Here is a 12,339-nt window from a genome sequence, read left to right on the forward strand (position 1 = left end):
TAATTTCACTATATGTTCACTATATGCTATTAAATTATTAGATAAAAGTGTTAATGTTATGATAATTAATAAAAAAAAAAAAAACAAGTAAAATATATATATGAGAGAAAACGTTTACAGATTTTTGTGAAAACATAAGGATAACTTTATGCGGCCATTACATTTTATTTATAAAATAATAGTCAAAAATGATGGTAGACTTTTGAACAATTGACCGATCACATTTACTTTACCGAGCTTCTTGCCTTGACACGGTTCGAATCTAGTATTGTTGCTTGGCCCTTTTAAAAACATCCGCTCGTCATGAATTTATCGTCGTGTCGACGTTTATCGTATACACGCGTGACCAATCGATTTGAGATCTTTCCAAAAATTCACGAGCCAAATATACGGAGAATGTTTATATTTATTTTGAAGGTGACACTTCAGAATTCATGAACAATTGTATCGTTGTTATAATGACTTTTTTAAAATGAACAATTCAAGAAATGTTTTTGTCGTTTGAAGATAACTGTAAATTTAAACGTTGTCAATTAAAGAATCAATGAAAATAACTCATATGATTTACTTGTTATCGATCTTACTAAAAAAAAGAAATATTGCGTTATGCTCGAATAAGAAGTTTTTTAGTGACTACAAATTAAAAAAAAACAAAAGATGCATCTTTCAATTATCATTAAATCGTCAGTGAGATATTTAAAAACGTTGATCGTTCGATCAAGAAACTTTCACAGCTGGAAATCTCGCCTACTTTAGGAATAAAGGAGAGGACTCATGCCAATAATAAGCCTACCCAATAGAGAAGCCAAAACGAAAAGTTTCTATTGTGACGCCTACTACAGTTTAACCAGCGTTCGTATTATTATATCGTAGTTCGATCGTACTCATCGGTAAGGACACTTTTAGAAACGCCACGATTCTCACGAAGATCGAACCCGGAAGAACCTTAACGAAAGAATCTCCAATGGCTAAGAACGAAGCACGTATTTACGATCGAAATTTTACTCGTGCACATACATATATACACATTAACATACGCACAAGCATACACACATACACTAGTGTAACATACACGACGTATGCACGTACGTATGAACGTTGGCACGATTCCTTCGTATGCACGTATACATTTAATAGAAAAGAATAAAACACATTTACATAGAAAACCACGAAACAATCGGTAGGGGATTAGAAGGCAACTGGCGAGCAACCAGTTCAGGCAGCCAGTAGAGAGACGACTGGTTTTGTTAACTTGACTCATAGACTACACACCGCACGAACAGAGGCTGAGGTCCAGCGTGACTCCCCACCAGATCCGCGACTCTAGGCGAATGCTCTCTCTTTCTCTTTCTCTCTCTTTCTATTATACACAAATACACACACACACACACAAAACACTTGTATTTCTTATGGTTCATGCTCAGCGCTGAGATAGCATATACGAGGCTACTCGTGAGTATGTAACCTGCTTACTCGCCATGGAAAACACTTTCTGTCCTTTACTTGCAAGTATGTATATTTGGATGTGCTTCTTTTCTCGCTTCTCCGAACGTTCCTCTTATACATGTATACTATAAGTATATGTATCATCATACTTACTACTTTCGATGTGGTATCGTATCGAATACAATATTACAGGATTTATATGAGAATCGAACTTTCGCGAACGATTTTTAATGTTTCAAATGAATATTTTTTTTTTTTACGAAAGATATGATATGAAATACAATAATAAATCTTCCATTTTGAATTTTCACATGTTTTTTTTTGATAATATTTCGATTTGATTTAAAAATTTTAGATTTTATACGATGGATTACACTTAAATGTGTATTTTATTTCGACTATAATCATAAGAATATCGTAAATACTTTTAAAATCGATTTATTTTCAGCAAATAAAAAGAAGAAAGAAAAAAAATAATTCCATATAAAATATGCGATGCTCGAGGTATTTTATATACTCAATTAAACGTTAACAGTCGTAATATATTCGATATAATACGAATTATTAGTTTCTTTTAATATTCGAAAAACGGAACATATTTTATTTTAAACGTACTTAAGCTCGATCGCATATTTCGCAGAAAATAACGAATAAAATATCATATCGTCTCAATAAGAAAACAATTGGAGGATCAATACTATGAAAAGTATTATTATATAAATGAAACAGAAAATCGTGATTAAAATGATGAATAACAACAAATATGAGATGGGGATATAAAAATATAAAAATAATACATATAAAACAAATAAATAAATACATAAATATAAAAAATAACTGCACGATAAATTGTACGTTATCGGGAAAACTTCAAGGATTAAAGCGGTCGTTGAGATATAAAAAGAAAAAGAAAGAGAGAGAGAGAGAGAGAGAAAGAGAGAGAGAGATAAAAGAAATTATTCCAATGTAATATTCGGTAAGCGTGCTAGGGGAATCGCATGTTATCGAAGGGTAAAGATAATGAAGGTGTAAAGCGCTATCATTCGTTTCGTCCTTCGAAACATGGATGAGAAAACGTAAATCGTAAAAGACGTGCCCATATATTAGTCCTGTCGGTTGAGATTTTTTTTACTGTCATATCTACCCTCCACCTCCCCTTCTTTTTCTCTCTTATTCTTATCCGGTTACCATGCGAGAGGAAAAAGGAGAACAAAAAATGAGAGACAGAGAGAAAGATATCGGATTCTTTGACCCACAATACAAGGGAAAATGAATAATACCGCGCGCTAGAAGAACAACGTTATAGCTTGCTAGTTCTTTTTACGAAATGGAAAAGACGTATATTGATTCAAAGGGGGCAGCAAGCGTTGTTTACAACGACTATCTCTACCCTCTCCTACAGAGAAAACCCATTAATCTTGGATCGTTTGCGATATTTTAATCGGCTGCTATTCCTTATTCACACACCGAGGTCAAATACCTCAGAGTAGACTTAATTGTCTTTATGGTTTATTTCTCTTTTTTCCTTTTTTTTTGCGGAGTCTTCGATACGAAAGAAAAATTAACGAGGAAAAATCCCTAAAGAATGAATTGTTCTACTTTTATTATATATATGTACACACACACATGCACATGGTAACCCATCAATATATGCCAACACTTCAGGAGGTAAATCTATACGTTAATATAAATTTTTCAAAAGTCATATGAACATATGTTCTATATAAGTACCTCTTGATTTAGAGTTATGAATGATAACAAAAAATATTCCCCTTCTTATCATATTATATTCGAATATATATAAATTTTTTTTTTCATTATATTCCTCATAAAAGAATATTTTTTCTCTACAAAAAACGAAAAAAAAAGAATGCTTTACAGTTTAATTGAATAAAAAGAAATTCTAGAAAAAAGAATAATAATATAAAATATAAAATAAAATTAAAACTAAAAAGTAGATATAAAAGAATGTTTTTAGATAGATTAGATGTTTTTAGAATTTTTTCCTCTGACATCTTGAAAATGGTTAGAGTATTAGATCTCTCATAGGGTTTAATATAATGCCCTAAAAGAGTTTTACCACTGCGTAAAATTTACAACAAAAAATCAGAGACTATAAATCCTGGTGTTGCCCTTGCAAGAGAAAATAAAACATTAAGTTTCTAATAATCTTTCCTTCCAACCAAGAGAAGAAAAAAAAAAGAAAATAATTATATATTTCGTGTTTTCATAGAGCATCGTGAGATTGATCGATCTTCGTAGCTTTTCGAAATTGCATCCTTGAGTGTCCGAGAAGTTAGACGCTTCCTCCATTACATTACTAGAGGAATACAGAAATAGTTCGACGAGTTTGTATATAAACGAGAGTAAAAGAAAAAGACGGAAACAGAGAGGGGTGGAAGAAGGAGAGGAGGGAGAGAGAGAGAGAGAGAAAAGAGGGAAATGAAGAGGGAAATGAAGAGGGAAGAAACAGTGGGAAATACAAGAGAGAGAGAGAGAGAGAGAAAGAGAGAAAGAGAGAAGAGAATTACGAGTTATGCCGGAAAACGGTGGATTATGTGTGTTTTAGGCCCTCCGCATTCCCCCGCTCCTTCTCTACTTTTCAAAGCCGAGGAGTTATGTTTGAGCACGAAAAGTAAACTTCGACTTGGTGGCGACGCGCGAGCCGCTTTGTACGGATTAGAAGGCGCCCGTGCCACTGCTGCCATTGCCACCCCTATCCCCACCCGCCACCACCACCATCACCATCGTGGTTGCTGACGCCGTGCCGCAGTATCCAACATTCTCCTTTGTCCGTAGAAGAAACCGATTCTTCTCTTCCAACGAATTTTCTTTGTAACGAACGGAGAAAAGAAAGAGAAAGAAATATATAACAGAATTTATAACAGAGTATAACATTTCAGAAAAAAGATAAATAAACAAAATATGTTGTTTATTTCATTTCTTATATATAAAGTTCAAAGTTACAAAAAATGTTACATATAAAAAAAGAGATGAGAAATATTATAGAATAAAAGTTAATTCTAGATCTGCAAATCTATGAACTAGGATATAATTATTTAATGTTGAAGCAAAGGGAAAGATATAGATTTAATTTTCTTTTGTTTAGAAAACACTGTTCTCTTTTTACAAATGCTAAAAGGCAAGCAATAAATCAGTGCATGAATAAAGATAAATAATTTGTACTAGGGTAAATATTATTTACATATAGATAAGATTAGAACATATATGAACATTATTATTATTATTATTACCATTATTATTATTGTCATTATTATTAAAAATGTCATAAAATATTAATCGTAAATTATAACGAGATTTACATATTACGTTAGTATGTGTGTTCTTTGGGAAATAATGTTGGATTTAACGATCGTATTATTAAATTAATGTGTTTAGAAATATTAAGAAGACATGAACTTCGTTAACGTGTGTTTTTCTCTTGTCTTGTATGAAAATGTTGCATGAAAAACTTCGAGATCCTCTCTTACGGAATGTTAGAGTAAAGTGGAAACCGCCTTTCGACGTTGCTAAATCTGAGAAAAAACTGGCCTTCTCGGCATGCAACAGGTAGGAAAGATCGCATTCGCGAATAGAGTCCACGGATCATGGGGCTAGTGTACTACTACGCCAGAGCCGAACTAACGAGTTTTCGCTTTTTTCCGAGAAGAACTGCCCAAAAAAAAGTTGCATCGGGATAAAATTCTTTCCCGCATTAGAGACTGGCATACATACATAGATAAAGATTAGGATACGAGTGAGTACATTAGTGTCACGATATATTAAACTTGGTAAGAACAATACACACATTTTTCTTTTTTCTATCATATAAATTTAATAAATTATCAACAAAACAAGAAGAAAGAAAAATTGTTTTCCGAGTTGCATTATATTCAGAATTATCTTTTCCAACATAAACGGCATTAATTAAAATAGACGTTCATTTAGATGGTTTATGATAGAAATATTGTATTTCGTTTGAAAAATAAATTTTATAATATTATTATAGAAACGCACATTTTTTTTTATCGTCAAGAAGAATTCGTTAAATTTTATTTGAAAGTTATAAGAATAAGTGTATTTAACTGGAGCATCACGTAAGGTAAAAAGAAGAGATATATAAATATATATATATTATAGATACTACGTATCTAATGCAATGCCAAGTGATGTAATACATTAAATGTTATTTCGACAGTATAGATCTATAGAAAAATCTATCAAATTCTTGCTAGGAGATAAGAATGTGAAAGAAATCTTCCACTATTCGTATAGAACTGATTTCTTCACTTAGGTGTGATAATAATTCATGTCGTATAACCAACGATAGGTTGATACCCTTTTCGAAAATATATTATGACAACAACTAGGATGTTATTCGTGCAGAAATTAAGAGAGAGAGAGAGAAGTGAAAACGATCCGTGCGAACAAAATAAACATGTGCCTGTTGTAATAGTCAGGGTTTCACATTATGTATGTTACTTACGAAATATCGTTTTTTTATTACCTCTGATCCTATATTCCGATACACTCCCAGTATCTTCAATTAGTTTTTCTGGACAAAGTACAACAATCTCGAGAGTTGTTGAAGATTCAAGTGTAATAAAAATAAAAATAAAAATTGAAATAGCATGAAATAAAAAAGAACGAGACAATGATAATAAATAGAGAAAGGAAGAAAGAGCACCAAACACAAAGACAGAAAAAAAAGAGAAAAAGAGAAAAGAAAAAAAAAAGATAGAAAACAGCGATGAGATAAGGGTTAATCTCGGGGTACTTCGATAAGAGAAATTATCGTTGAAAAGAAAAAGAAAAAGAAAAAGAGAAAAAGGAAAAAAGAAAATAAATATCAGAAAGAAAGAGAAAAAAAAAGGAGAAACTAATGTCCAACTATATGGATCGAAATGAAACGGCATGTGAAATGCATCAGTAGAGAAAACTCATGTGTTTGCCGGTGATTCGCTGTTGGCGAGCGATGAAATCGACAGAGAGACAAAAAGAAAGAGATGAACAGACAGTCTATGGTTCAGAGAGGGGAGAGAAATAAAGAGAGAAAGAGAAAAGAGGAAGAGAGTTCAGGGACCGTCTAAGCGTATGCGACTCGTCGCATGATTATGGTCCCATTCATGTGCGACCAGTTCGGCTCGTTTCTCTCGTCCTTCGTGTTCCGATGTCGATCCATATCTATGTTTGCGACTTTGTAAAACGAGAAAGGTAGAAAGAGAAAGAGATATAAATATATAAAGAGAGAGAAAGAAAATAAATATATATGTTATTTTTATATACATATATAATACATATATATCGAGAGATAAAGAAATATGCTTTTATTTCTAAAGAATATAACGAATTTTTTTGTTTTTTATATTTATATTAAAAATCGACAGAAAATATTGCTTTTTATAATATATTTAAATCCTTCTGGTCTTTACAATTAGATTTGTTCCAAATTTGTGTTGTTCAAAATCAAATCGATTAATTTCATTTTACAAGTTTCCTTATAATTTTATTACTTAAAATACTTAATTGATATTTCATTTTTTAAATTTAAAATAAATTTCCATAATAAGCAAAATAAGAACATATTGTAAACATTAGTTTAATAATTTAACAACATAATAAAAATAAGTACAAATTGTGAACATTTGTTTAATAATTTAACATATGATTATGTATAATAATATTACTTATTTTTATCTAATTTTTTTATTCTATAGAATTTAATGGATTTTACAAATAAATAGCTCATTTAACGACAGTTTATATAAATTTACATAAACCGGTTAAATGATCCTGCTTTTAAACAAGAAATAACATATTTTCTATAATTGAATGCAGATAACAGTAAATTTGGTAATAGTTTGAATAATAAATAAGTTCATTTGAAGATAATATTAATAATGTTGGTACTCATAAAATTATATGAAAAAAAGGACATAGGACAAGTAAAATTTTAATTGAAAATGAAAAATCGATCATTCGAGATTATAAATCAATTGTTAATAAATCGAAACATTTGTCTGCGTTTTAATAATCACGTTGTCTTTTTTTATATTACATAATTGAAAATCTAATGCAAATTTCAAGTAAAATCATTTCGAGCTAGGTATAATCCTTTTTTTATTATTATTATTATTAATCCTACGATGAATGAACTATTTTCAAGAACAATTTTTTTTTTCTACGGAATACAAAACCTAAATAACTTTTACATAAAAAGTAAAAAAAGAACAGGAGATAAAAAGAGAAAACAAAATTGGAAAAAGAAATAATAAAGAGAAAATAATATAACACGTCAGCGTGTTAGTTTTCTACCGGCACTGTACCGGTTTTAAAGGACTGCCTAGTCAGGGACAAAGATGGAGGAAGGAGGATGTAGAAATGTGGAAGAAGAGAAGAGAAGAGAGGTAGTGGTGGTGGTGGTGGTGGTGGTGGTGGTCGGTACTCTTAACGTGCTGCCAGGTATACACGTAGCGTACCGGACGTTACTCACTGAGAAATGTGTGCGCGGAGTATGAAGTTACTACGAGAGAGAAAGACAGACAAGATGAAAGGAAGAAAGATAGATAGAGATGAAGAGGAAGAAAAGAGAAGTAGTAGGAGAAGGAAAAAGAAAAACGGAAGCAGCAAGGGAAAGAGGGGGAGGGGGAAAGGAAAGAATAAAGAAGAGATGGAAGAAGTAAATACGTTGACCATCGAAGAGCAAACTAACCAGACTGCCTGCCGCTACCTGCAACGTAATACTATTTGCAATAGAAAGAGTGGTGGGAAAAGAAAGAAAGAAAAAGAGAAAAAGATAGAAATAGGGATTAGTAGTAGATGTTAGTGTGAAAAAAAATAGAGAAAAAGGTGGATGATGGGCAGGATTGTTCGACAAGATAGAATGAACGGAATATTGTTGTTCGAACAACCTCAACATTTTCTATTCTTGTTTTTTGATTCCTTTGTAGCTTCTGCATCACGATTATATTATATGTAGGAAGAGATTGTAATTTTCATCTTCTCTAATTTGTTTCGACGTTAGATGTATAAATATAATGATATTACAAATTTAATAATGATTACAAATATATTCAATAGTAAAATAATTATTAGTATCTTCATGTTTAAATTTGACACAGTTAATATCCCTTGTTTTTTTAATAATTTTAATTTCGAAAAATAAAAACGAAAGTTATTTAGATATTGAGGGAAAAAGCATTTGAAAATATACAAAAAGTATTTTGTATATATATATATTCTTATTATAAAAGAAGTTACCAACCCCCTGATATACAGTGTATAATGAATGCAGTAGATAAAGGTCTTTTTTTTTCTGTATCGTTACGATTGAAAATTATAATTCGATACTGCATATCTTATCTCTTTTATCAAATATTGGAATATTCGATGCAAATGTAAAGTTATTACATTGAATAAAAACGATCATTGACAGTTTATCTACATTTAATTAACATTCGATATGAAATGAACATTTTCGATGTTAAATTGCTCTTCATCGTTTTATCCACCATATACAGGATGTCTCATTTTAAACAATAAGGCAAAATATCTCCGATCTTATTTGTTTTATAAGCAAACGTTTCAAAACCAAAGTTTATAGATTTTGAGAGAGAAATGTAATATGTATTGCAGCTATTTCATAGAGGGCACTATTTTGTCAAAATACGGGAGACTTAAAATATCGATTTCCATTGAAAACAAATTGTTATGACTTCTGTATCTTGACAATAGCATCCTTTATGAAATATATGAACTCATATTACATTTTCCCCTCAAAGTTTAAGAAACTTTTATTTGAAACATTTGTTTACAAAATCAGTAATAAAATATATATATATAGAAAATAATTTAATCATATTTTTTAAATTGAGACACCCTACATCAAAATTATTTATAATTTATTATTAATTTATCGTGTAAGAATATAATATTTATCTGATTGCGTTTACTATTGTCCTTGTCTTTATTTTTTTTTTCATAGAATAAAATATAATTGGTTAAATAAATATATAACATTTTTTTATATTTAAAGAAAAAAGAAAAAAGAAAAACATACTTAAATATTAAAAAAAAAAGAAAAATTTAATGGAGAATAGTAATTAGAAAATTAGAAGTTTCTCTAATTGTAAGTAGAGCAAAGGAACGCGAGCTCGTGGCCGAGAATGAAATTGGCGAGACTGTCTGTCGCCTTTGGCAACGTGTGCATTGCGCACGTGTTTTCACGACGAGAAGTACGATCCATGGGTAGTCATGTCAATAAGAATGGCGTATAAGGTATACGTTCTTTTGAAGAGTGCTACGTGGTGATTGCTATATTTCTTTTTTTATTTACTATATTTTAAAAATAACCAAAAAAAAAAGTACCAAAAAATAAAACATTACACACACGTTCAGCGACCAAATTTTTAAAAGAACATAAATTATTTCGATGGGGGCAAAAAAAAAATTAAATAAAAATTATAAGATTTATGAAATTGTTGAATTTATTGATAAAAGATCGACGATTGAATCGAATGATATTTTTCTTTACTCGCAACTTATCCAAGATACTATAAATACTCTCATTCATAAGACACACAATTATAACTTCATTTAAAATTATTTTTATACGAGATTGTCTGTATCCATCTTTAATAAAAAAATAACAATTACCATCGCCGACGTTAGAATTAATTGAAGTCGATGCTAATTATTATGAATTGTTGCTAGATATATACATATGCATATATACATTATCTAAATGCAAAATATGTTTCTTTCACAACTCGAGAACGAGCTATCGTTTAAAAAAAAGGCAAAAAAAAAGAGGAAAAGGAATAGTCGCGCGCGCCTACGGGTCCTTTCGCGCTTGGAGATAAATGAATATCAGCGAGAGGGAAAGAGAGAGAAAGAGAGAGAGAGAGAGAGAGAGAGAGAAAGAGAAATAGTCGTATATCACGAGCTGGGTTAAATAAATAACAGCAAAGTAGAAACGACAAATATCCGTGACTCGTCGCGATTCGCTAAGGGAATACGTTTTCACAGCTTTAAACGCGAGCCCAGTCAGTCAAACAACTATCCGACCATCCAACTATCCAACCAAATAACCAACGAAAAAACCAAACAAACAACGAACGAACCAACCAGCTAGCTTAGTTAGCTAGCTAGCCAGGAGATAGATAAATAAGTAGGCGCGGTGTGTTTAGAAAGTTGAATGAATTAAGCATGCCTACCTGCTGCTGCTGTTACTGTTGCTGCTTATGATTATTACAACAACTACCCACGTGTTACACGCTCACGTTAAAGAAGAGAACGAATTTAAATTTCCCCGCGAAATCCGGTTTCGTTCTCTCTCTCTTGTTCTCTGCAGCAGCACCACCACGTGTATATATGCTTATGTAATGTAATTCTTACCGAGTAAATTTTCTATCTATTTCTTTTTTTTTCTCTTCATCTCTCGAACTTACCTGTAAACAAAAAGGAATAAATTTCAATTAGATATTATCGATATTGCGCTACAGCGAGAATATAAAATTATGTCGCGCGATTTAAAAGCGACATACCGATTGCAAATGAATTAGCTAAGCGACGGGTTAATTGAGTTATTCGGAGACATTTTAAATGAATTGTAGTATGAATACTTTATTGTAGTAGTTATACAATCGATTTCACAAAGGTATCTTTTTTTCAACAGATAAGTATATATATATACACAAGAAACATAATTTTACAAAAATACAATAGATCAGGTTTTTCTAACCAAAAATGTTGTTAATACTGTTTTCATATAATGTAAAATATAAAATAAATAAAATAAATAAATAAATAAATTGCGTAAATAATTCGCATTTAAAAATTAAATTTCCATTAATTGAACATTACATCACTGTCTTTATCCTTATCGGATTCTTTTGTTTCATAAACTTATTTATTTGGAATTTGTGAGTACTATGTTGTTACGAATAATTTGGAGAAACTCATCTTGAAGAAATAAAAATATTAAAAAAAAATAATAATTTGTTTTTTAAATCGTGTAACATAAAGAAAATATATGTAAAACGTGATACATTTTAAATTCATACAAAACTATGTGAAAAATATGTTGATAACACCATAAAAAAAAATCTATTGTATCATTGAAACTCATTTTTCTTGTCAATCGAATAAACTGAAATTCTCTAACATATAAGTGAATAAACTAATTGTAAGGAAAAGAAAGTTGTGGTGGTAATGGTAATAGCAGTAGTAATAGTGGTGGTGCTGAAGCAGGACCCGTAAAAGGGGGAGGATGTGGAAGGGATGGAATAGCTAGTGCGATAACGGACAGAACCGTCGATCCAACTACACTCGTAAAGCTGGACATTTAACGATGGCGATTTAACTGTCGTACCCGAACCCGCGCGCGCACGAGCACACACACACACAAACACGCACACTCATACACACAATCTCTCTCTCACTCTTTCACTTGGCTGCCGCCACCGCCGCAGCACAATAATAATTATGGCCTCGGCTACGATTGTTTATGGAGCGGCCGTTAAATTACCGCCGGTTGACGTTACACGACATTTTGGTGGCTGCTTTCGTCGTCCCTCGGAATCGTTATTCCCCGTTCTCGGATAATGATTCTCGCGAATCTATCGATCCAATTATTTCTTTCCTCTGGTCTATAGTATTCGCGAGAAAAAATTAAAGATACATGCGAGAGGAAGGAATTTCAGAAATGAAATAAGAAAAAATAAAAAGTAAACAAAAAAAACCAGAAAACAAAAAGAGAAAAAGAGAAAGAGTTCGCAGTTCTCATCTTCGCGATGAGCAAAATGCTCGCTAAGCGGAATTTTTCTACGAATCATCCGTCCAACTAGTGGTGTATACGGTCCTCTCCTGAGAAAATTGACGTCATCGTGAAGC

The 12,339-nt window shown here is 31.5% G+C and overlaps 1 protein-coding gene across 3 annotated transcripts in view; it reads right to left on the reverse strand.

Annotated features, from left to right (window-relative positions):
* The window catches only part of LOC107064324 (daughterless), a 150,753-nt gene that overhangs the window by 41,363 nt on the left and 97,051 nt on the right, over nt 1-12,339 (reverse strand). The gene's annotated exons all lie outside the window — the stretch shown is intronic.

Source organism: Polistes dominula, unplaced genomic scaffold (genome assembly GCF_049000335.1).
Source record: "Polistes dominula isolate Pdom_NZ unplaced genomic scaffold, Pdom_raw_medaka contig_77, whole genome shotgun sequence".
Classification (NCBI taxonomy): Eukaryota; Metazoa; Arthropoda; class Insecta; order Hymenoptera; family Vespidae; genus Polistes; species Polistes dominula.